The following is a 27,796-nucleotide window of genomic DNA, read 5'->3' on the forward strand; positions in this document are numbered from 1 at the left end:
GAACTATCTAGATATAGTAGTACACCCTTGCTCATAATAATAACACGATGAGTACTGTTTTTATTCTTTAATTTTCTTTATTACAGTATTCTGTTTCAGTATGAACGTATGAGACACTGGATTAAAACATTTAGAAGACTAAAAGATTTTAAAAAACCCCAGTAACAGTGCAGCGCCAGTGCGTTGTATTAGTAGGTTGGTTATTAACATTTAAAATTGTTCCTTTTTTTTCCATGTGGCTAAAAAATGTTGAGCCACAGTGGCTTACTAAATGTAATCCTTAGAGTGAATGTAGGTTGTTATAAATAAGTTTGCAAAGATCAAACTGTTACAGCATTTTGCAACTTGTATTCTTTGTTGTTATGGAAGAAGATGGAACTGGTTGTTTTTTATTTATATATTTTTTAGCTGACGCCCTTATCCAGGGCGACTTACAATTGTTACAAGACATCACATTATTTTTACATACAATTACCCATTAATACAGTTGGGTTTTTATTGGAGCAATCTAGGTAAAGTACCTTGCTCAAGGGTACAGCAGCAGTGTCCCCACCGGGGATTGAACCCACGACCCTCCGGTCAAGAGTCCAGAGCCCTAACCACTACTCCACACTGCTGCCCACTGTTGTAAGCTCAGTATGACTATGACTAACAATCATTAACAAGAAACACTTGAAATAAACTGTTATTTTAACTTTAAATAATGAAATAATGTTCTGGAGCAGCTGGGCTCTAACCACCCTGCTGTTGATGGAATTTTTGACCAGGATGGAGATGAATTTGGCATAGATGAAAACGTCCCCCTACCTGACCTCCAGACAAATAACAATGTGATCATTCCAGAAAACAGCCTGAATGTAAATGAAAGTATTATTGATCCCAGATCCTTGATGAGATTCTGGGATCAATAAGCGACTAACAACCAAATGAGCAAGATGGGCCGAATGGCCTCCTCTTGTTTGTAAATGTTCTTATATATATATATATATATATATATATATATATATATATATATATATATATATATATATATATATATATATGTGAAGTTGTAGTAGGGAAATACCTAAGCTAGGGGTTGTGCAGTGTTATAATATCTATTTGAGGAGTAGGGGTGCAATGGCTCTGACATGGATCAAGATTCATAGGAGAGGGACATAGCTCTATTTAACCATGAAAAGTGTGTTGTACTGTCACAAAGACGGCCGGAGTGGGTGGCGTCAGACCAGAAACAGGAACACAAACGACAGAGAGATGGGGTTTTGGTGAGGCTGAACGCGTGATCGCGTTCAGCATTTAATAAACAGAACAGAAAATAAAAGGTTGGAACAGACAAAAACACTGGACACGGCACTACACGCCAAAATAAATAGACAAACAAAACGGACTACACAGACAAACGGTGCACGGAGACAAACAAACACGGTGAGTGAAAACACTTAACTATTCTTCTTCTTCTTATTATTATTACCTCCGTCTCCAATCCCGTTCTCCACTCACTGAACACCTAACCCTGACTGACTAAAAATGTGCCTATTTATACTGTTGTGCTGGGATTCAATTACTAATTAATTATTCACTTGAATCCCAGCACGTGAATTAATTCTGTGCAACCCCGTGCTCACATATTACATTTAACCAGCATGTGAAGTGATTTGTGCCCTCCTCGTGCCTACATACAAATCTACACTTTTTAAATATACGTGAAACACAGACCCGTTTATATCCCGTGTACCAATGACTATACACCAACATTTACACACGCACGCATACATACAACACACAAATGCACACAGGGGCGGGGCGCATTGCCACATATACCCCCCCTTGTGCGCAGCACACATGGCCTCAACGGCCACCTCCCCCCTTAAAAATCCAGCAGTCCAGGACAAAGTCTCGGGCTGGGAAGGGAGGCTTCAGTGGGCCCATGGCTGGCCATGCTGTCAGCACCCCTGCCGGTAGTGGCACGGCTGACAGCCTGTTGGTCCACTCCTGCAGCGAAACTGCTGCTGGGGAAAGTGGTCTCCAGACCTCCTCCCCCTTCTTTGTGGCCGACAGCTCCCCTTTCTGGGGCTCCGGCCACCGTACTCCCCGTGGTGGAAGTACGGGAAGCAGAGACAGCTCCTGCTGTTCTGCTTCTGGCGGTGGTGGAGGCAGAGGCAGCTCCTGCTCCTCTGCTCCTGGAAGTGGCAGAGGCAGCTCCTGCTCCTCTGCTCCTTCCGGTGGTGGTGGCGGAGGCAGAGGCAGAGGCAGCTCCTGCTCCTCTGCTCCTTGCGGTGGTGGAGGCGGAGGCAGAGGCAGCTCCTGCTCCTCTGCTCCTTGCGGTGGTGGTGGCGGAGGCAGAGGCAGCTCCTGCTCCTCTGCTCCTGGAGGTGGTGGAGGCAGAGGCAGCTCCAGCTCCTCTGCTCCTGGCGGTGGTGGAGGCAGAGGCAGCTCCAGCTCCTCTGCTCCTGGTGGAGGTGGAACCAGCAGGTATTCACCCTCTGCTGGTGGAGGTGGGAGGGGCAAGCAGTCCTCCCACTGCGGTGAAGGTGGAACCAGCAGGTATTCACCCTCTGCTGGTGGAGGTGGGAGGGGCAAGCAGTCCTCCCACTGCGGTGGAGGTGGAACCAGCAGGCATTCACCCTCTGCTGGTGGAGGTGGGACCAGCAGGTATTCACCCTCTGCTGGCAGCTTGGGTCCTAGGGCTGTGGAAGCCCCGACTTCCCTCTCTTCGGGCTGTGGACGCACCGACTCCTCCCTTTTGGGCTGTGGACGCCCCGACTCCTCCCTGTTGGGCTGTGGACGCACCGACTCCTCCCTGTTGGGCTGTGGACGCACCGACTCCTCCCTGTTGGGCTGTGGACGCACCGACTCCTCCCTGTTGGGCTGTGGACGTTCGGGCTCCCCCCACTCAGGCGTAGGACGTTCGGGCTCCTCCCACTCAGGCGTAGGACGTTCGGGCTCCTCCCACTCAGGCGTAGGACATTCGGGCTCCTCCCACTCAGGCGTAGGACGTTCTGGCTCCTCCCGCTTGGGCTGTGGACACTCAGGCTCCTCCCGCTCGGGCTGTGGACGCAAAACCAGCAGGCATTCTTCCTCTGCTGGTGGAGACGGGGACAGCAGGCATTCTTCCTCTGCTGGTGGGACTGCTACCTGGGCTGCTGTTCCACTTATAATTGCCTCCAGGTAGCTGAGGACCAAACCCACACCTTCCTCCCAGGTGCTTACGGTCTGTTCCCTTGCATAAGCCTCCCATCGTTCCCTATCCATAAACTGCAGGAACTGGACGACTACTGGTATAGACTGGGCCTCCAGCCCAGCATTTTCCAGCATCCAGTCCCGCACTTTGATGGCGTCTTCTGCCATTTTTTTTTTTTTAATCCAAAACTGCGGTTCCTGCTCTGGCCTGAGTCCTGGAGGCGCTGTCGATCCCACGCAGGACACCACGTGTCACAAAGACGGCCGGAGTGGGTGGCGTCAGACCAGAAACAGGAACACAAACGACAGAGAGATGGGGTTTTGGTGAGGCTGAACGCGTGATCGCGTTCAGCATTTAATAAACAGAACAGAAAATAAAAGGTTGGAACAGACAAAAACACTGGACACGGCACTACACGCCAAAATAAATAGACAAACAAAACGGACTACACAGACAAACGGTGCACGGAGACAAACAAACACGGTGAGTGAAAACACTTAACTATTCTTCTTCTTATTATTATTATTACCTCCGTCTCCAATCCCGTTCTCCACTCACTGAACACCTAACCCTGACTGACTAAAAATGTGCCTATTTATACTGTTGTGCTGGGATTCAATTACTAATTAATTATTCACTTGAATCCCAGCACGTGAATTAATTCTGTGCAACCCCGTGCTCACATATTACATTTAACCAGCACGTGAAGTGATTTGTGCCCTCCTCGTGCCTACATACAAATCTACACTTTTTAAATATACGTGAAACACAGACCCGTTTATATCCCGTGTACCAATGACTATACACCAACATTTACACACGCACGCATACATACAACACACAAATGCACACAGGGGCGGGGCGCATTGCCACATGTACTGATGTGCTTTTTAGAGTCTGACATTTGGTAGCTCTAACATACTTATTTCAAAAGTTATTAGCTTTTAAAAAGCACTGTGGGTGTTTTTTCATTTCATCGGCTGACCAGTAAAGGGTTGGTACTCCCCTAGGTGTAAACAGTCATATCTCAGGAACTATTAGGAGTTCAGAGTTACTTTGTGCAGATTTTCATCCAAATCTGAGACGTATGGGTGACATTTTTCAAAAAATTCATTTGACACAGAATGACCCTGTATAATTTAAATTTAAAGTGTGATTTAGGCCTAATAGCAAATTACAAACCCAGCAGTATTAATGGCAGGGGGTTCCCTCTGGGGTAGAGGGAATAACCTTCTGACAAACAAAAAATATGTTATTGGCACCAGGTTTGTAATTTGCGATTAGTGCGTGTGTCAAAGTTTTTATTTGGTCCAAGCCTTTTATCAAACTTAACATTTCTTACAAAACTCGAACACTGTCGAAAATTGTTTTCTGCATTGTGTATGTCTATTCTAGACCAAAAAGCTATATGAATACTTTAACAACAATTCATGTTATCTGCATATTCCTAATATTTCTTTTGACAAATCACAGACTCCACTATTCCATTCCAAAGCCTTGAGTGTTGCAAAAAAGTCCATGTTGGCTCAAAATCTTCATATTTTTCAAGAAGAGGCAAATGCAGACAGTTCACACAGGTGTTTGCAATGGGAAACCTAGCTGGAGTGAATGTAACATCTTATAGATGAAGGAGCTCTAATGATGGTTCTGGACAAAATCCAACTGGTGGACCTGCATTGGACCCAATTGCAAAAGCAAGAATGCTTTCTAGCTTTGATTGAGTGCTCCCTTCTGGAGAAGAAAAAACCTGCATCTTCTGGCCATTTGTACAGTGGTGGGTACCTTACAGTAGCTGATCTTAGTGCCTTCTTATTTTTAGCTTAAGTAGCACCTTACTAAGCCTTTGCAGTTCATTGCTATTCTATAAAAAGAAAACAGGATGACAGACCATAACGTGAGATTTACAGGTAGCAGTGTGGAGTAGTGGTTAGGGCTCTGGACTCTTGACCGAAGGGTTGTGGGTTTAATCCCAGGTGGGGGACACTGCTGCTGTACCCTTGAGCAAGGTACTTACCTAAATTGCTCCAGTAAAAATCCAACTGTATAAATGGATAATTGTATGTAAAAATAATGTGATATCTTGTAACAATTGTAAGTCGCCCTGGATAAGGGTGTCTGCTAAGAAATATATATATATATATATATATATATATATATATATATATATATATTCAGTATTACTGTATTTACTGTAACCTGATGCTGTTCTCATCAGGACACCATTGTAAATGAGCTAAGAGTAGCTCATATGGCTTTCCTGAATAAATATATATATGAAAAAGAATGCGCAACTTGCCTTCAGCATCTTGTAAGAAATCTCTCCAAAACGACACCACTCTGCTATCCACAAGTTTTCTGTTACTTCCAGCTGTAGATAATTTGAGGTGGAAGAGGTCATCTAAGATGTCAGCAGTGAGTTTAGAGGGTTTATAACAGAGTAGAGGATGGAATGATTCTGGGTAAAGTTTTACCTTCTCTAAAAGTCCAAGTGTTTCCATACCATCCTTAAACCTGCACAGGGGGAAAACAAATACTTACTACCATATACTATATACCAAACACTATTTACTACCATATAAACTCACCCCAGAATCGTGAATAATTAGTTAGAAAATGCATGGTTATGAAAAATCCTTATAAATGAACATTGAAATTGTGATAAACTACAGTAGTGAGAACAGGCACAGTTTTGCTTTGGAAAAAAAAAACAGCAATTCATTACCATTTTATGCAATTATATTTTGTTTTTAAATCAGCAGCCTGAGTAGAAATAGTGAAGTAGTAAGTAGTTGACCAAGAAAACAAGACTTTACAGGAGCTATACATTTCCAAGGAAAATGAATTTTGCACAAAGCTATTTAACCTTCAGTTCCACTCACTGCATTAAACATAAAATAATTATACTAAATTTAAGTGATCAAAAACCTTTCAAATGGTCCACGGACACGATTCACAACTTGAAACATCAACACATCCTGAACCAGGATGTCTTTCTCGCCTAACTGTCTAGTTGGCCTGAGGCAGCCTGCATTCATCAGGTAGTCAACACATTCAGTACATGCTTGAAGATCCTGGAAGGAGGTGGAATCTGAAATCTGAGACAAATAACTACAATAAAAATAAAATACATCCCCATGTGCAGTCGTAAGATCAGTAGATAATATATATTAAAGTTTTTCACACATTTTGAAATTCATTATCAAGATTTCAATACATTGAGATTTCTTTTGGCAAGGTCAGAAAGATAAATACAATTTAGGTTCTTTATTCTGGTTGCATAAAAATATGTTAAGCTGCTTTGTGTAACAGCTTTAAACTCAAGAAAAAACGTAAGGGGAAAACTATAGGAGGCTTCCTTTTATAGGTACATAGTAATTAATGCCATGTTACAAATACATACATTTTCCATATTGTACATGATTCACCTTTTTATTTTTTCAAATAATTTGAAATCAGCAACATCTTAGCTGTTTCTGGGCCACTGACAAGGCAATCAAACAGGGTAAGAGAAAAAAAACCCTGGCGCTGGCCCTCCATGCACCATACACACGACTGTTATCCTCCCAGCTTCATAGTACATATCCTTCCTCACAGCTGAAAGAATTTACAATACAATTTTCACATATGAAGGATAGCCTGCTAGAGCAAGGCAGTTAAAAACATTGCACAACAAAATTTTGCATCCAAGCAAAACAGTCTCTGGTCTGTACACCACAGTTCAGCTTCTGCATGTTCCAGTATGCTATTTTAAAACAACAGCATAATCAAAAGGCATTTAGGGGTTATCTGTTGTGTGGGCCTGTTTACCACTAGTTTGGTTACGCCCTAGACAAGGAATCAAGGGAAACATATGTTAAACGTGTGACCCAGACTTAAGAAATCCTGAACAAAAAAGTTCTGCTTCAATTAATTTCCCCCACATTACCATAATCAGCATATTTTAATAATTAAGACATAATACAACTTTTGAATCAAAGGATACATTTTTCTCCCTTAGCTCCTTCAAACATGGGTGACTTCTCAAGGATATGCATTAACAAATGCAGGAATTCTCTGTGGGGACCTCCTAAACCCACTGCCTCTTCCAAGTTTCCTGTGGCATCTGAGAACTTCACAGACATCCTGTTGTTTGAACAGTATGTAGGTCTTTGAAACCCTCTCAAAGCTCCGTCCAAAACATTGACACGGTTGATGTTGAACTTGGAAATACACTGGGCTGTATTTTTTAAGCTAGCTGTAACAACATTTCCCTTGCTGATAACTGAGTGTCAGCTAAAGTCCTGTTTGAACAAATACAGAGAAGACAGTGATGAACAAATTATGATATAAAGACAATCAATTAAATTATATAGTGCAATGTTATAAAGTATTATGATAATTATTTAATTTAAGTAAAAACACTAACTTCAAATAGTTTAATTCACATAATTCTGGGGGTGTCAACCTTTTTTAAATATACTTTGAAACTGAAATCTATCATTTAATAAATTGTACACTACATTCAGTTGTCAAAAGTTTACATCTCCCAATGCATGGAAATTTACATACATTGGGGTATGTAAACCTTTCATGACAAAAATCATTGTTCTAGGATTAAATAAGTTAATGGAATCTGTACTTATTGTAATTGAGTTGCACATCGTCGGTAGTGCTAATCAGGTTCAGGTAAGTGTCATACTGAGATGGTTCTTGTATATGTGACTGTGCAGAAACCTCTTCTAGTTGTGAAAGAAAAACAGTTCCAGGGGAAAGATTTGCAGTTCCATTCGCCATTATTAAAATGAGGTTCTACTGTACCAGTATTGATATTTAGGACAGCTCAGTACTTTGTTTTGCCTCTACACACCTGCTGCTGGCTTCATAAACTTTAGTGCTGATTAAAATATCAAAAGTTTCTAAAAAATAAAAATGTTTTGCTAAATAACATAAAGCCCACATTTCATACCTGTGTTTAGTAATTTTTTCCAGATAATTTAACCTTTTTAAATGTACCTTTTCTTTGTGTGTCGGATTTGAAGCATATACACAGATATTCGGAAGACCGATAACAAAATAATAATAAGTGTACATTCAAACTGAAAACATTTTAGGACCTCCAAAGTGACTGTACAGAGTACAGACAGAATGATCTATACCGGCTTTATACGTTAATGCAGCTCTGGAAATTTCTGACAAGCAAAAACTGTTTCCTTAAATAGCATGAAACCCATAATTCATGTATTGTTTTTCTTCTTGTGTGGGGTTTGAAACATACACAAATTCTGAAAGACACTAGCAAATGATTACATTCATAGTCTAATGTAAAATACTTTGGACTAAATTAGTTCCAGAAATTACAAAGTATGAGGTATAGGCCTATGTATTTAAAAAATGTTTCATACAAATCACTACAGCACTAACGTTAATGAAGCCATGTTCCAAATCAGTTTCCATATAAATCTTAAACTATTAAGGTATTGATTGCAAAGGCTGGAAGTATACAAATAATTATTGTTTATGAATATAATGAAACACTGCAGTCACATATGCCTGAACTGTTTAATGAATGTACATATTTCTAAATACAAATGGTGTTATGGCAATAAAGAACAGCTTTTTTTTTTTTGCTAAATCAGGGGCATCTACTGTGCAGAATGTGGTAATTCCAGTGTACCCTGAAGCAACTATATGTAGAGCACAGCATGACACAATGTACCAGTCCCCTGGACGACAAAGGCCAGCCCAGCAGGTGTCTGCTTGAGCTCACCAGGTGCTTGCCAACCTATAGGAGCATCAGGGCCACCCAAACAACATGGCACAAGCAGAACACAAACCTGCACTCCCCTGACTTTTGCACTTGTCATACACACCCCCTGCCATGTCTTTACCAGGTGATCCACACAGAGATATCCCAGTTATGTATCGCTTCTGACAGATAAATCAAGCAACAACAGCAAAACATTGATCTTCTTAGTTTCAACCTGGAGCAGGTATGTACTCTCTAGGTCACCACGTCACAATAACAATAGCTCCTCAAGGCTTAACTGAAGAATTAGGAAAAACTCATAACTGGTTATATTACTGTTTCCAGTACACCAGTGTGAGCATTAAGATTTCTTGAATGCCAAAGACTGACTCTTTTAGAAGAAACCAGAACTGACAAGAAAGTAACACAGATACATTGTTCTAATAGCCTAAGTTGACAGTAGGCTAAAGATATTAGTGTCACTGAACTGAATTATGGCAGACTGCTGGATCTGATATAAAAAAAGACTTGCCTTCCTAGCTATGTTTCACACTGGAACCCTCTAAGCCAAAGATGCTTACCTCATATTTGGCAGGGACTATTTTTCTTTAGTAAAACAAGACTTCCAAGGAACACAATAAACCAGTTGGGCACACATGGTCAGACTAGAGAGAGTCACAAATTAGTGAAAATACAAAAACAAAACAAAAACATGTTCAACCACCCAAAGGCACAAACACTACAGTATACCTCTGATTTTGTAATAAGATGAACCGGAGGAATTTTAGTACCAATATCATAGTAGACTAGTACAGGAATACTACCTATAGGTGTAGCCAGTGGTGTGCACGATTCAGATTTGACGAGCTGAGTCAAGTTTGAAGTGGTGTGGTCAATCAGAATTTGGTTGTATCAAAAGCAGGAGGGCACAGTGTAAAAATGCATGTCTGACCAAAAACATGTCTGACAGGTTTTACCACATTTTCTTTCTCTTGACCCTGTCCTCTTATTTTGGGTCCTGTCCTTTTCAGAATTGACCTATTTCCAAATCTGAATCCCATACACCTGTAGTGCTAGGTCATGACAGCCAATCACCTTTCTCAAGCAGCCATTACCTTACACAGACAACTTAATATGTGCTCTGTGCATTGTGAAAGATGGCAGGCATGATCTAGTTCCATTTAACTCATTTTCTTCCAATTAATATGAACCAATGTTCTTGTGTACATAGCATTATCCAAATCTTAATTTCTACTTTGAAAAAGCTTCACAGATTGATTTGAAAAACAAAAGAACTGTAATTGTACAAAAGTTTATCCATTTTGGATATCCATCTACAGATTGTAAAGTTTACAGCAGTGTATGGTCCAAGAAATGTAATTGAAAGTATTGGTTGTAAGTTAAGAGAGAATTGCTTATGTTCTCTGCGTCCCTTGTTACATTGATAATGCACATTGCACTAATAATTACACATTACACAAATACACATTTGCTAATCGAAACCATTTTTGTTTCGATTTGTAGACGACTCACACTTGCATTTCTTCATTTTTTTTGTTGTTTCTTATGTGGTGCATATTTTTATGAAACAGGCAGGAGAAGGATGTACGTTAAGACAAAAATAAAAAAGGCTTCATTCTTATAATGTGTGCCTGTGTAATTTCTGGCTGACAGAAAGGCAGGATTATGTGACTGTGTCTCTGGCTATCTGCCAGCCGGCTGAAAGCAGGGTCACAGGACACAGCTGCATCTGGTTTCAATACTGAGGAGTCGGCTCCAAGCTGCACTGCATCGTGGTATCCCACACTGAGCTCTTTGTTATGGCTGCCAAAGCAACACATTGTCAGCATCTGTGGGAACAGCACTGAGTCCCACTGCCTTGAGAGCCAAGGATTTGTAGATACCCACACACTTGTCTTTCTTTTCTAAATTCTTTTCTTGTTTTTATACTTCTCTCCCCTCTCCTTTCTTTTTTTTCCAACTTTGATCATTATATCTTCTTGAATACTGCTTTCTGAATAATGGGCCAGAAATTTCCCTTTTATTCTGTTTGAAATCTTTTTCGTAGACAATGCAGGGTGTTTTGTCCTCCCAAAAAAGCCTGAAATCCTGTAAGTCTATTTTGCAACCTTGAATACCAGGCGATACTGTATTCTGTGCTCATGGCAGAGAGTAGTTTCAGTATGCACACACATGGGTCATTCACCAGTTAGAATGAAACACAATCTTCAGCACAAAGATATGTCTAGGGGTATGGATTATCTTGCCCATTTTTTCACAGACCCTTACTAAATATTTTGGTATTCCGGAATCATCTCCTCTTTCGAAAAATATGCAAAATATTTTAATGAGCAAGACAGTTATCTATTAAGGGATACCAAGATATTTAGTGAGCAAGTAGTCTGAGTGAGATTATCTGGCAACAAACTCCCCAGTTGTACTGCTTACCAAGAAAAAGGGGATGATGTTGGGGTACTATTTTACTTGTAATATGAAAGATAAATTGACCATTAAAATCTTTTGAGGAGACGATTATCTAGTCAGAGATATCAAGGTATTTAGTAAATAAAGGTGTCAGAGTGAGGAATATGTGCAATATAATCCCCACACCTCGATATTGTGTGTATATATATATATATATATATATATATATATATATATATATATATATATATATATATATATATATATACAGTTGTAGTCAAACGTTTACAGGCCCTAATAGAAATGTATAATTTCTAGAAATTTCTTGAAAACAAAGAGTTTTAGGACAAATCTTTTGTAGCAAAGAGTTTGCTTTTGTGGATGAGGAAAAAAGTTACAAGAAATAGCAGTCTACACTTATTTATTTCAGCAATGTTTTGGAAAACTCCAAAAATCCTAATTCAAAAGTATTGATACCCTTTGATGCTATGATAGTATTGTTTACAAGGTGCTAGAAATTGAAATATGATAATGCAGAACCTAATTCTAGAAAAGTCTAGAAAATGCTAGATTGTAGGTGAACATAAAAGGGTTAAGCATAGGATGATTGCTGTCATTACCAATAAGTCAATATGGGAAGAAGTAAAGAGCTATCTGAAGACCTTAGGCAGAACATTATTTATTGTCATAAAGCTGGAGAAGGATACAAGAAGATTTCCAAGCATTTGAGTATCCCAATTTCAACTATTATTTCTATTATCAGGAAGTACAAGACTCATTGTACTGTCACACGCTCCCTCGGTCTGGAAGAAAGAAGGTTCTTTCACAAGAACAAGTAAAAGAATTGTGAGGAAGGTTAACAATCCGAGATTGACTGCCAAAGATTTTCAAAGTGAATTGACTGCAAGTGGAACTGGGGTTTCCGTTTCAACCATAGGTCGAGTATTGCATGGTGAAGTTCTCAATGGTCGCAGGCCAAGGAAAAAGCCACTCTTAAGAAAATGTCACAAGGACAATCGCTTAAAGTTTGCAAAACGACATTTGAATGATGGATATGAGTTCTGGTCAAAGGTTTTGTGGAGTGATGAAACAAAAATCAAGCTATTTGGTCACGCTGATAGTCGTTACATTTGGAGAAAGTCTGGTGAGGCCTACAAAGAAAAGAACACCATGCCTACTTTCAAGCATGGAGGTTGTTTTTCCTCTAATGGCACAGGAAATTTAGTTCCAATACATGGTAAAATGGCTTCCATAGCATACCACTAAAGATATTGGCCAATCATCTGAACTATCCAAAGTACACATCAAAATCTACTTCAGAATGGTTAAAGAAGAATAAAATCAAGGTTCTTGAATGGCCTAGTCAAAGTCCCAATCTAAATATGGTTGAGAATCTTTGGTATGAGTCGAAGGAGGCTGTGCACAAGAGAAGTTTGAATGAATTTGAATGAATTGCTTTGAAGAATGGCCAAAAATCACTAAAGAATCATGCCAAAAGCTCATTGACCAATATCCTAATACAGTTGTCCCGCGTTATACCGCCCCCCTTTATAACGCCACCCTTGCATACCACCAGCTATTCTCTCTGAACAAATGTCACCAATATAAAAACAGTGCTATTTTTACCCGTTATATCGCCACCCCGCTATCCACCACCCGACAACTTCCCCAGCCAAGCAAACGTAAATATAAGCATTGTAGTTTCCCTCATTGTAGCACCAGTGAAATAATCATGGTCAATTAAAACAACAAAGTTATACAGTTAACCTTTGACTCACTTTCCTAATTCATTGTTAACTGAACGTTCATACCAATGTCATCAACACCCCTGCTCCCAAAGCTGAAAGTACAAAATAGTGAGTCAACCCTACATTTAACACAAGAGTAAAAGAAAAAAATCTGCATGTATGCATCTGAAAATAAGAAAGCAAGTCAGCAAGACATCGCAAATGTTTTTTCGCCTAAGTGAGGCATATACTGTTAATCGAAGGACAATGGGAGACATTCTAATGGATAAAAACAAATGGCTTACCTTGATGGAACGGGTGGATTTGTTTAACTTGTAAAAGGCTTGACGCAGTTTAAAATAAGTGACTTTTATAAACCACAGTAAAAAAAGAGTATGGTAACAGGTTTGTTTATGTGCAAGTGCAAGTTTTGCACAAATGTAAGGCTGACTTAAACTAAAGCATCAGTTTTGGAGTTTTTCAAAAAATAAAATGCTGAAATAGATAATTCTAGACATCTATTTATTTTACCTGTTTTTACTCATCCACAAAAGCAAAACTTTTGCTACAAAAGATTTTTCCTATAATTATTTGCTTTTGAGAAATTTCTAGAAATGATAAATTTCCATTAGGGTATGTAAACTTTTGACTACAACTGTATATATATATATATATATACAGTGCCTTGCGAAAGTATTCGGCCCCCTTGAACTTTGCGATCTTTTGCCACATTTCAGGCTTCAAACATAAAGATATGAAACTGTAATTTTTTGTGAAGAATCAACAACAAGTGGGACACAATCATAAAGTGGAACGAAATTTATTGGATATTTCAAACTTTTTTAACAAATAAAAAACTGAAAAATTGGGCGTGCAAAATTATTCAGCCCCCTTAAGTTAATACTTTGTAGCGCCACCTTTTGCTGCGATTACAGCTGTAAGTCGCTTGGGGTATGTCTCTATCAGTTTTGCACATCGAGAGACTGAAATTTTTGCCCATTCCTCCTTGCAAAACAGCTCGAGCTCAGTGAGGTTGGATGGAGAGCATTTGTGAACAGCAGTTTTCAGTTCTTTCCACAGATTCTCGATTGGATTCAGGTCTGGACTTTGACTTGGCCATTCTAACACCTGGATATGTTTATTTGTGAACCATTCCATTGTAGATTTTGCTTTATGTTTTGGATCATTGTCTTGTTGGAAGACAAATCTCCGTCCCAGTCTCAGGTCTTTTGCAGACTCCATCAGGTTTTCTTCCAGAATGGTCCTGTATTTGGCTCCATCCATCTTCCCATCATTTTTATCCATCTTCCCTGTCCCTGCTGAAGAAAAGCAGGCCCAAACCATGATGCTGCCACCACCATGTTTGACAGTGGGGATGGTGTGTTCAGGGTGATGAGCTGTGTTGCTTTTACACCAAACATAACGTTTTGCATTGTTGCCAAAAAGTTCGATTTTGGTTTCATCTGACCAGAGCACCTTCTTCCACATGTTTGGTGTGTCTCCCAAGTGGCTTGTGGCAAACTGTAAACGACACTTTTTATGGATATCTTTAAGAAATGGCTTTCTTCTTGCCACTCTTCCATAAAGGCAGATTTGTGCAGTATACGACTGATTGTTGTCCTATGGACAGAGTCTCCCACCTCAGCTGTAGATCTCTGCAGTTCATCCAGAGTGATCATGGGCCTCTTGGCTGCATCTCTGATCAGTCTTCTCCTTGTATGAGCTGAAAGTTTAGAGGGACGGCCAGGTCTTGGTAGATTTGCAGTGGTCTGATACTCCTTCCATTTCAATATTATCGCTTGCACAGTGCTCCTTGGGATGTTTAAAGCTTGGGAAATCTTTTTGTATCCAAATCCGGCTTTAAACTTCTCCACAACAGTATCTCGGACCTGCCTGGTGTGTTCCTTGTTCTTCATGATGCTCTCTGCGCTTTAAACGGACCTCTGAGACTATCACAGTGCAGGTGCATTTATACGGAGACTTGATTACACACGGTGGATTCTATTTATCATCATTAGTCATTTGGGTCAACATTGGATCATTCAGAGATCCTCACTGAACTTCTGGAGAGAGTTTGCTGCACTGAAAGTAAAGGGGCTGAATAATTTTGCACGCCCAATTTTTCAGTTTTTTATTTGTTTAAAACGTTTGAAATATCCAATAAATTTCGTTCCACTTCATGATTGTGTCCCACTTGTTGTTGATTCTTCACAAAAATTACAGTTTCATATCTTTATGTTTGAAGCCTGAAATGTGGCAAAAGATCGCAAAGTTCAAGGGGGCCGAATACTTTCGCAAGGCACTGTATATATATATATATATATATATATATATATTAGGGGTGTTCCCGAATACAAATTTGTATTAGGATATTATTATTATTATTATTATTTGTTTATTTAGCAGACGCCTTTATCCAAGGCGACTTACAAAGACTATGGTGTGTGAACTATGCATCAGCTGCAGAGTCACTTACAACTACGTCTCACCCGAAAGACGGAGTACAAGGAGGTTGTGACTTGCTCAGGGTCACACAATGAGTCAGTGGCTGAGGTGGGATTTGAACCGGGGACCTCCTGGTTACAAGCCCTTTTCTTTAACCACTGGACCACACAGCCTCCTATATGCACGAATAATGGTCTTCTTCCTAATATTAGTAATGGCAGAATAGCGTCTCATTTTCATGAATATTAGGCAGTATTCGTTGCAAACAAAGTGTTTGAAATCAATGAGAATTGGTCTCTCATTTCAACCACGCTTCCCTCTGCGGTCCGTGACACTGGCAGCCAATCGGTGTGGGGAAGAAGGGTACAGAGTCAGAGCTTCAGTTCATTCGATTCGAGAAGGCTGTATAGGGAAAAGTAAAGTGGAATTGTGCTTAAATTTGTTTCACTGTGTCAAGAAAAAGCACTTGTGTTGTCATAATTTAAATAAAATATTTGTTTTAGAGGGGGTAGGAATTTTGAAGTTTTTTTAAACGTTGTGAAAATATAATTGAATATTTTTGTAAACAGCTTAGCAAGACGATTGTCTCCGTGTACCATGCACGGTTGCAGCACTAGGCTCCAGTTAGGAGCAGCACTGCAGGCTGTGTGAAAGAGGAAAAAACACTGAGGGTTGGGATTTTAGAAAAGTGTTTATTCGATTTAAAAAAAAACATTTTTTTGTTTGGTTTTTTAATACAGTTATGGCAGCTCTGTGACTGCCTGTGTTTAGAGCTTGCAGTCACTCCATGTGGTATTTCTTTAGCATAGTGTAGTGCTGTTTATTCCACCCCACAATCACAATTATTTATATTTATTAAAAAAGGCAGCATTTCTCTGTTTTGCCTACGCTTGCCTCAGTAAATTCATTGTAGTTTTTTTTTTAATTATTATTAAATAGTTTTGATCACTACATTTAGATTACTACGTTTAACTTACTGTCTGATAAGACTTTTGTAAATAATAAGTTCAACTAATAATTTCTTACTATGTTACTGTACTGTAGTTCTTTTAGTGGTGTATAATAAATAGTCTTGCTTGCATGCAAAGAAGGACAAAGAACTAGGGTGTGTAGCACGGTTCCCTTTTGCTGAGTCCCTTTTGTCCCCCAGCCAATCAGGGATTCTCGGTCAGCCCGTCCCCGGCCTCCCTTTGCAACCAGCTGACTGGCAATCTGTCTCCAGTAGAGCGTCTACACTACCCCCTGCAGTACAGTGCAGTACAGATACAGATTAAGGGAATGGAATGATGAGTGTGAAAAAGCCTTTTCCAGACTCAAGGAAGGCCTGAAAAGTGCCCTAGTTGTAGCATTTGCTGATTTTAATTTGCCTTTTATATTGTACACAAATGCCAGTAACCAGGATTTAGGAGCAGTCTTGACTCAGGTGCAAGGAGGACAAGAATGAGTAATTGCTTATACAAGCCAAAATCACAGTAACTATAGTTTTTAATTTGAATTTGTTGCCCTTAATTGGGTGGTTACTGAAAAGTTATCAGAGTATTTATCATAGTACATGCCCTTTAGTACATACAAGCAATAAGCCTCCTGTCCATTTACAGACAGCTAAGCTGGGCAGTCTGGAGCAGCGGTGGGCAGCATGGCTGGACAATTACCAGTTTGAGATAAAGTATCGGCGATGTTAATAAAGGTGCAGATGCTCTATCTCATTTATCAGCTGGGACCACTGAACCAGGCCAGAGGGCAGATCAGGATGGACTGGAAGTGCCAGCATTCCATGACGTTCAAGCTTCTGGAGTCCAGGCCATGTGTGCGGGTCTCGTGGATTAAGTGAGGGCCTCCAGTCTGCGTCTGAAGAAAATTAATTCACTCTTGCCTGGCAGGACTGACCCAGTGGAAAAGTTTGCAGGAAGGAGACCCTGGACTGAAGAGGGTTTTGTATTTTGTAAGTACAGGACAGCCACCTAGTGCAAATGAGCGTGCTAACAAGTCCAAGGAGGCCTTGGATATGCCGTGATAGTGGAACCGGCTTGTGTTAACGGAAGATGTGCTGGTTAGAACTCCAGTTAGTAACTCCCACAGCCGACCGTGATTGAATTTCGGAGCTCTACCATGAAAAAGCTGGACACTAGGGAGCAGACAAAACTATGGCCTTTGTACATAGCTGGTTTTATTAGCCTGGTAGGGCTAGTGACATTTTGAATTGGTATGCAGCCTGTAGGCCTTGTGTTTTGCAAAATGCCCCAACATGCCCTGCTAATGCCCCATTGGTGCCTATCAAAATTACAGCATCTCTCGAACTTGTAGCCAGAGGACTTACTCTAATGTACTGCCATAATTGATAATTTTACAAAATCCACATGGTCAGCTGCCACTGCTCGAATACTGTGGCAGCAAACAATTCAACCTTTTGGTTGCCCCTACCACCTCCATTCTGACCAGGGACCTTATTTTGAAGCCAGTTTATTGCAGGAACTCTGTCTACTATACGGGATAGTGAAAAGCCACCCCACCCCATATCATCTAGCTGAAAACGGCATTTGTGAAAGATTTAATTTTTAAGTCTTTTAGGAAAGCTGGGAGCAGAGAAACAGAGCAGATGGCCTGAACACCTGCAAGAGATGATATACATTTACAATATTATTATTATTATTATTATTATTATTATTTATTTCTTAGCAGACACCCTTATCCAGAGCAACTTACAATTATTACAAGATATCACATTATTTTTACATACAATTACATTATTTTTTACACTTTTTTTTTCATACAATTACCCATTTATACAGTTGGGTTTTTACTGGAGCAATCTAGGTAAAGTACCTTGCTCAAGGGTACAGCAGCAGTGTCCCCCACCTGGGATTGAACCCACGTCCCTCCGGTCAAGAGTCCAGAGCCCTAACCACTACTCCACACTGCTGCCAATAACTCTGTCCACAGAACTACAGGTTATACTTAACTACAGTTTTAATTAATGTTCGGGAGACATGGCCGATGATGGGTGTACCAGAAGAGCCAAGTTACGCATCAACTGACAAGTGGGTACAGCGCCACCATGGATGGCTCAGATATGCCTATGAACAAGCAGGGAAGTAGACAGAAGAGGTGAAGGCACACCAGAATAAGATTTATGACCAGAAGGCTCAAGAATCCCCTCTGTTGCTTGGAGAATGGTGAAAGACAAGAGAGTGAAAGGCCTTGCTAACTTGATCAAACGATGGGAACCGATTTCATATATAATTGTGTGTCAACCTGATGCTTAATTACCAGTCTATGTAATTAAACCAGGGCAAGGGGAAGGTCCAGAAAGGGTTCTTCACTGTAATTTCAGGGCAAGGAGAGGGTCCAGAAAGGGTTCTTCACTGTAATTTGCTGCGTCCTTGTCCTTTCATCCCAAGTTTCTGGACAACTTATTAGAGCCCCTGTATCTGTACAACCTCGACTCTGTTGGGGTTGTTTTACCCAGCAGGTGCAGATCAAGACCCCGAAGATCGAAGGAACAATGAACAGCGAGAGCCAGAAGTGAGACAATCCATCCGAGTGAACTTAGGGGTGTGGTCCAAGTGATACAGAGACTAAGTCTAAAGTTAAGTATACTATAGTTGCCGATAGTGGGAATTTATTCAAGAATATTTTTTTTGTTTGGTCATTGGGACACCAGCCTTTTAAGCAGGGAAGGGTATAATACAACATATCTTATCAGTTATGTATTTATAGTTTTTCACGTTTATTATTATTATTAGTAGTCGTAGTAGTATAGTAGTATTTCTTATTGAGCTTTCTATACATAGTCGATTCAGAGGAGACTATTAAAATGTTATTTGTCTTTTCATTGTGAAATGTTTTGTGTTTGTTTTAAAATATACAGAAAAACTGCTAAGACCTGATGCTGTGGTTATATCGTTGCTGTTCAAGGTTTATTTTTTAAAAGAAAGACCAAGGACCCCATATTTAAAAAAATCCATGTTGTGTGTCTAGCTGCAAACTAAACGAATAATTTTTACACTTATGAAATTTTGGCAGTATATTCAAACATCTGTGTGCTTGTGCTTTTCTTTCTTTTACTTTACAACAACAAGTGCTCTGGGTAGACTCTGCCAATCCTGACCTCATATATAATTTCGCTGAATGGATTAAATGAGAAAATGAAGGATTTAATTTAGGATCAAGGCGTTGAACTTGGGGCAAGGTAGGCCCACTGGGCTGGCGGTGACATTTGCAGTAAGACATAGCCAAGTGAGATGTCTCATTAATTTCATAATTACTGGAATCGTTGATCGACCTTTGTTAATTATATGGACGGTAGCCTCATTATCGCAATGAACTACAAATTGTTTCCTTTTTCACGAGTAGCCACAAATTGAACAAGCCACAATGATAGGGTAGAGCTCAACAAGAGCTGTAGATTTAGCTGTCGACTGAATATTTATTCATTTGTGAGGCCAGCATTCTGCAAACCACTGACCTTGGTAGTACCCACCGAAACCGATAGGGGGAGCCTCGTCAGTGCAAAATTGCATAGAAGGAGAGGTATCATGCTGTTCCAATGGTTACAAAGCAGAGACCAAAACTTTAATCTGTGATTGGAGAGAATCCACAGACTTTGCTAAATCAAATAACCTGGGTCTATATGAGCTACATTGAGGAATAATACGTATGGCAAAAAAGTGACCAAGTAATGAGAGAGCACTCGTTTTGATAAATTTGAACTCGCTGGCAAAATAAAGTTTGAAAGATTGAGCGGTAGCTGCAGCAAACAACATGTAATTTGCAGTGACCGGAAGCTGCTTTACCGGTATAGCTAAATGCGGAAATATGACATGCAAGCAGCCTACATGCTTGATGTTTACGATTAAAAGTGAGTTCCCTGTCTGAACCACCACTTTGCTGAATTTATTGCGTTATTTCGCAATAATGATTGCATTATTTCACAATAAACTCACACTACTCATGCCACTATTCCCATTCAGCCTTTGATTTTGCTTTAAAATGGGTTGTATGATTGTATTTAATGATAAACTTGTACAAAGTATTAATTGTATAGGCCCCACCCGCACACTTTGCCCAAAGTTGCAAGGATGCGGGACCTGCTTCTGCTTTTTTGTCTCTAGGGGTCCAGTCACACAAAAAGTTGAAAGCCATGTGATCATGAAATGGTCTAAATGAAAATGTGTATTAAATTACTGCAGTAACAATATTATATATTAGTGAAGTTTTTAAAAAAAATCTGTAATATACGTTTATAAATCAAATGTTTTCACATGTAAGGAACTGCAATAGAGATATTTCACAGTTTCTCACTGTTCAGCTGCACTTCACTTCTGCTGTGACATCTTATCGAAAATGAAAACTATTTCGTAATAACGCAATATAATTGCGAAATAACACAATAATTATTGCACAATTACGCAATATTATCTCGTAATAATGCAATAAATATTGTTTTCTTTGTGGTGCTAATGAGCTTCCATAGAAGTATGGTATTGTAACGTGTTGTTTCATTTATTTAATATATATTTATAATAACTAAAGGCAAAGCCCTATGTTATATTACATAATTGTGGACTGTCTCTTTAAAATATATTCCCATGATGATTTAAGGACTTGGGTATACTCCTGAGTGGTGTCTATTGAAACTGAGCCATGGCCTCAGACCAACAGCAATACACAAACACAGGGCATCACGGTTCTGCATTGGAGAAAATGTAACTGGCCTGGGGTAGGTATTAAAAAAACAACTGCACAGAGAGATGATCTTTTCCAGTTGTTACAACACTTCAAAGGGGTTTTTTTGGACTGACTGGGATGAACTGACCTCATCGAACAAAAAATACAAACTCAGCCAAGGTCAAGGGTGAGCGTCTCAGGTTCCAGAAAGCCGTCAGGAGGTAATTGAGCCATCACAGAGTGAGTGGTGCAGTCCAATCGTGCTGGTGGTTAAACTGGACGGCACCATATGCTTCTGTGTTGACTACCGACAGGTAAACAGCATCTGCAAGTTTGATGCATATCCCATGCCCGTTCATCTCAATTTGACGAAGGGCTTTTGGCAAATTCCTTTATCACTGGATTCCTGAAAAAAAGTGCTTTCGCGACCCCTGACGGGTTGTACCAATTTAAAACCATGTCATTTGGTTTACATGGGGCACCAACAACCTTTCAGAGGTTTGCAGTTAGACCCACCAGCCTAGATGTTTCTTAGCTGTATCAATTGATCATTCATTAAATGTACCAAGGAACAAAAACAAACTGCAGGGCAAGTGGAAAGTTGAGCTGGAATATATCACAGTTTCAGTGGATGGAAAAATCTTGTTAGGTCTTTTTGGCAGCAATATCTGTAGTCTACGAACTTCGAAAATAAAATGAAAAAAAAAAAACTAAAATGAGGGAAACTTTTTGAAAAAGCCAGAGTAAACATGCTCCCAAGCCGCAGCCATTCAGCATTACGCTTCAGTCAGCAGATCTGGCAGAGCTGATGGGTTCACAGTTGTTTGGAGGCCGTAGCACAGTAATCTTTTCAAAAGGGTGGATTTGTCTGGATGCCAAGGCACTGGGCCAAGTATTTCTCATTTAGAGCTGGCCCGCAAATGACCCTCCTGCTGGAGCTGGTTTCAGGAAAAACAAAGCAGCAGTATTAGTGATGCCTGGCAAGCCTGGGCAGGCTCACATGGGTGGGAGGGAAAACACGGAAATGAGAGGCCTCATTTCGGGAACATCTGTACCGCCTTCCTGTGTAAAGAAAAAGTAAATGCTGTCTACACATACCCAGAGGGTCTAAACATAAACACATGAGAACAGAAATACGGTCTTTGGATTTTGTTGAATTTTTTTATTTTTGTAGTTTTCTTCAACACTCGCCTCCCCGGTAGGGCCTCATGTCTGGGCTCTGTAGCTGGGAAATCAGGACAGACTGGCCTTCAGGTTCCTTAGTTGAAACATGTGTGTTTATAAAAGTCAGTGGTTGTTTGAAGAGGAGGGGGGGGGGGGGGGGGAGGGGTTTGGGGGATATGGTTTCTGTTGGCTCTTACTAAGCTGCTTTTTTCAGACAGAAATTATATTAGTCTCCACACAGTGTATTCCTATTTAGAAATACAAAACTGGATAATGGAACATTAATTTGCTACAGTTATTGTTTTGTCTGACACAACTGTTCTGGTTGTGGTGCTGTAAATTTAGATTCACATTATGCCAATGCTTCTGTTTTTAAGTGTGGAGTTGTTGTACACATCAATAACAAATACATCTGTTCATTCTATCCATTTGTATGAAACATTTTTTTTTGTATCCCAAGGACAGCTTATCCAATTGCGAATAAACTTGCTGTCTTAGTACAGTACGTGCTGTTGCATGACTTCTTTCTGATTGTGTGAAGGTTTTATCTGGGATAGCATTAGTAAGAAATGTATTCAACTTTACACAGGAATTAACGTATTACAAGGAGTTATTTCACATAGGTCTACTTGTAGGCCTACCTTTTCAGAGTTCTGATTTATTTTGGGAACCACTGTTCTTGCAGAAGTGATTCATGGTCATTTGTTATGAGATGCTTTTCTACATACTGTGGGGTTTGGTCACGGTGGCATTCTCTATCATGGCACCCGACTGACTTCTGTAATGTTATAATTATACCCTTGACATTGGATATGTTTGTACATTATTTACATACATATACTGATGACAAGACTTTCAAGTGTACTTTCAGCACAGATAATGAAGAACCAATTGTCAGCCAGAAGGCCAGATTTAAAAGTTAATCAGTCTGTTATTAACGCCAAAAAAGTTGTAAAAATATGCTACAGTATATTATTAAAACTTCAATACTAAACCACTGTCCAAAACAGTACAACATCTGGATTAAAACAAACAAAAAAATTAAATATAGGAATTAATATTATTATTATTTATTTTGTGTCTCACAGGATATCTACTGAGGAAAGATCCTAACAAGTGAGGGATAAAAGAAGGGGAATTCCATCAACCTAAGTAGATAGGTAAGAAAGTCTTGAGTAAAACTTGTATTTAAATACTACAGTTAGAATGAAAAAGGCTGGGGGCAGCAGGATGTAACATGTGGATGAAAGTGAAAGAAGAAAGCAGAATGGAAAGTTACAGATTAAACTGTTTAGACTTTAAAGTGACCAGTGACCAGATTCACTCTTTAGTTTTTTTTTCCAGCAGAGGTATACACGAGGTGCATGCATATTTCTAAGAATGTTATTACCCCACAAGTGCACGTTGTAAATATTAACCCTTTTTTCATTGTCATTGTTATCAGTGTACAAAAACAACGAAAATATGAACAAAAAGAGCACACAGCTAAAATTAGAAACTATTGGAGTGGAGTACACAGAAGGCAGAACTATGGAAGAATGCAAACATGTACAGATTTACCAAGGACTTATAATTTACTGTACAATTTGACGATTGTGGGACCCTGCAGCATATATTTTAGTGCACAAGTGAGCCCTTGACAGAACATAAAAAATACAGTAAATGTATTCCAAGTTTATCAATAACCCAATGGTGAATATTGTCTGCACATACAGAATACAGCATATTTCTGCATAATTATAATTTTCCTTTTTCATTATGATGACAAGTGAATTGCTGGTGTTGCTTATCTGTATCTACTTTTGTTGTACAATCGTCTCACAGTACATATAACTTAAAAAACAGAAGGTATGTAAATAATTTACCATTAAAGATTACTTTCCATTCCAAGCACAAATGCAGAAAGTACTAAGATCAAAAACTTTGTTTTCAAGCTGGATCCGGAAGGAGTAATCTGAGATGGTTTTAAAGGAAAATCCCTTTATATCTGGAATTTCCCAAGGTATACTGAAATCCCTTGGACATGTTAGGTATGGGGCTGTGCTGAACGAAGGAACTGTAGCAACAAGCAGATTAAACAGACAATGCTTCTATTACTTACTGCAGTGGGAGGTGTGCCACATGGTACATTTTCAAAACCCTCCCTGATGTAAAAATAGGTTTGGAAGGTAACAGTTCAAGTTTTAAAATGTAGTGGCCTTAATTTATGTTGAAAAATGTCTGAATTAGATCTGCAATAGTGTGTGGTGCATTCCTGCATGACATTTTGAATTTGAATTATTCATTATGGTGCAGTTAAAGTTTGGACAGTGCTGGGTTTGTGTCCTGGTTAATAATGTTTGCACTGTAAAATGTAGTAAACTTGGCGCTATTTTCTTCCTATTTAGAAAGTAGCAGTAGGCCAAGCCTGGAAATACATTGTAACTTGTATCTTTATCTACAGTATAATGGCCCCTCTGTATTTCCTGCAAAAAATGTAACATACATATGTTTTTTTTTTTTACTCTGAAAATAGGCCAGCAGGAGTGATGAAACAGTTAACAACAATCAAGCAAATTCCACACTTTTCTGTGCAAACAGGATGTCTTGCTGAAATCCCTGGAGTACACCTAAAAGGTCTATGAGTCACACAATTAGCTTGTGTTTAGTTTCAACGCCCTTACAGACTGTGCCAGAGTTTTTAAGTAAATAAAAATTGAGCAATTTCTTGGCATTCATTCTTTTTGTAATGAATGTGCAGCATAAGAACATTGCCCAGTACAATACAATTAGGCTCTGTTTCCACCTTTTTAAAATGCAGTTATCATTTTACAGTGTGGAGGAGGCATATAGATATTTTTTTTTTGGGGGGGGGGGTTTGCTGGAAGGCTAATTCAATGATTTAATTGTGAATTATTTGCAATTGTAGCATATCTTTAGTAGGTAGCATGATTGCTTCTTGGATCTACTTACAGTATGATTGTATGCAACTGAGTACTTTGTGCTTGGTGTTACCCTTTAGAGGTCTACAAGCAAATATTGGTCTGTGTCATTAATCCCACTATATTTGTCAGAAACATCACATACATTAAAGAATGTGTCTGCAGATCACAAACAGTAGCTAAAAAAAACTTCACTTAAAGACTATAGATGAGCGACAGGAGCTCTTTCTGAACTAGAGTGCACACTTACTTGGGGATACCAGAAAACTTGCATTTCAGTCTTCATTTTTTATCTCAGTCGGAAACAGTACAGTTGATCAATCGTTCCGGATTTGCTATTGTATGAAAAACATACTAATATTAAGATAAAAAAAATGTTGGAATGTGTTTTGTTTAGGTGACAATAGATTATATGTTGCTATTTTAAGGTGTCACTCTGAAAAGCTGGTAACCCTAAATGCACACTTGAATAACTAAATACTGTACCTTAAAATGCACTTTCAGTGTGTAGTAGCCTGGTGGAATTTCCAGCAGCAAGATTTATATGAGTAGTAATGTTTTTACTTATATATTCTACATTTCTCAGTACCTATGTGAGTGGTGCAATGCTACTGTAATCCATATTAACCTGTATTTAGTTTACAGTAAAATACTAGCTTGACAACATTTGTGTATTTTAAATCATCTGGTTTAATCTCATTATTATTGCAAACATATATTGCATGTAGTCACACTGTAAGATAATAATCTTTTCAACATCCTCCTTCGGGGACTGCCTGTCACTACCTGCCCTGGTTTGCAGACATGTGCTGGCTGAACCCGTATGGGAATGCATACTGCGTAATCAGGTTGTACATAGTTTTCCTACCCCCGGGGAACAACTGCCTTCCTGATCTTTAAGAAGGACAACCACCATAGCAGTGCAACTTGGAAACTTGCCACATTCTCATCAAAAGCTTAAACATCCTGCTGATACTTGAACTCATAAGGTACACAGTGTTATGCCAGCACTGAGATAAGTATTTATGACATATCTACATTAAGGCAGCAACAGTAAAGTAATTACACAAATTTGCACAGCAATAGACGCAGTTAACATGATAAAGTGGACTAATTTGAAATATTCTTTGTACTTCTGGAACATTTAAAAATTCTCCAAAATTAGTGACTCGCTGGTCCTGTCCATATTAGAACATTTATTTTAAAATCTTATACAAAAGGTACACTTGTTTCCATTTCAGATAAGTTCATGGACAATAAAATGTATTGCTTTGATTTCATTTGTGATTTACTAAACTTTGTTTTACATTATATTTTGCAGTGTCTCACAAAATATATTTTACTGCAGTTTAAGACACTTTAACCAAATGTTGTTAATTAGCTGGAAGCAATTTGATCAACCAGAGAAACTCTGTCACTTGTTTGTAGCACATATACACTACGTTTGTCACCATGAAGGTAGCTACATGTACACAGCTAGTATGAGGAAGACAATAAGGCTTGTATTTTTTTCAAAACCTGTACCCTTAACTTGTAATCATATTTTTTTCTGCAAGCCAAAAATGTCAACTTCTTGACAGATTTTCAAGTTCGATAAAGGCCCGTAGAGTGGTTACGTTGGCAGCACTTACCATGTTCTCATTGTTTTTCTGTATTGCGGCATCTCACGTGAGTTGTTTAAATAATGAAATAGTTACATAGTAGAATTGTGTAGTGTCGGACCTATTATGAAGCAGATGCAAAGGAAAAGGCAAATGTTCTGAGAGGAATAGAACAACCAGAACAGTATAAAACTAGCAAGAAACAACTTATTTACCAGAAAGATAAGAACATTAAAACATTCTGGACACTTTGTCTAGTTTTACAATATTAAAATTATTTGATTCCTCTCTAAAAAAATAGCTTTTGCTCTTGCTTCAAAACAAGGCCCAAGAATTTGTATTCTATTTGGATTCAAGTTTGATGGAAGACTGCTTGACTAATACCCCAAAATTGTATTGTTGTGAGAAGGTTTGTAGAACCCCCTTGTCAAAAAATATTGAAACACTGGGTGGGCTAAAAAAACAAACATTTAGGACTGGTTTGTACTGTTAGGGTTTGATTTGGGTAAACACACAACACAAATATAATTTGCAAGAATACCACCTCATCCATTTAATTCTGGCAATAACTCTTAACTGTTTCTTTTCTTCCTCCAGTTAAATTAATACGAGTGACCCAGGCTTGAATGGTCAGGTACTTTCATAGATGCTAGAAGGCTTACAGAACGACTTTCCCAGACTAACCTACTACCCCTCTCATGCCTTTTGCATGACTCATAGAAGGCTTTTTTTCTCAATGCTGATTACAGTCATTAACAGCTCTGCAACCAGGTACACAGAGGCATCTAAAGTAATTTTAGGTTTCTTCTAGTAATTAATTTGCCTGCTTCCATTTTTTTAAAGGCATAGCTGTTTATTTATTTTTGAAGGAAGTCACAATTGGGGGATTTCCAGGTCTTATAAAAGGATGAATGTAGGCACTTTCACAAATCACTGAAAAC

The 27,796-nt window shown here is 39.2% G+C and overlaps 1 long non-coding RNA gene across 1 annotated transcript; it reads left to right on the forward strand.

Annotated features, from left to right (window-relative positions):
* The first annotated feature begins 22,246 nt into the window (after nucleotides 1–22,246).
* Nucleotides 22,247–25,101, forward strand: LOC117402794 (uncharacterized). The gene is made up of 2 exons (XR_009323717.1): nucleotides 22,247–22,441; nucleotides 23,422–25,101. It is a non-coding gene; the product is annotated as an uncharacterized LOC117402794 (long non-coding RNA).
* The last annotated feature ends 2,695 nt before the right edge of the window (nucleotides 25,102–27,796 follow it).

The sequence above is a fragment of the Acipenser ruthenus genome, unplaced genomic scaffold, assembly GCF_902713425.1.
Source record: "Acipenser ruthenus unplaced genomic scaffold, fAciRut3.2 maternal haplotype, whole genome shotgun sequence".
In the NCBI taxonomy this organism is placed as follows: Eukaryota; Metazoa; Chordata; class Actinopteri; order Acipenseriformes; family Acipenseridae; genus Acipenser; species Acipenser ruthenus.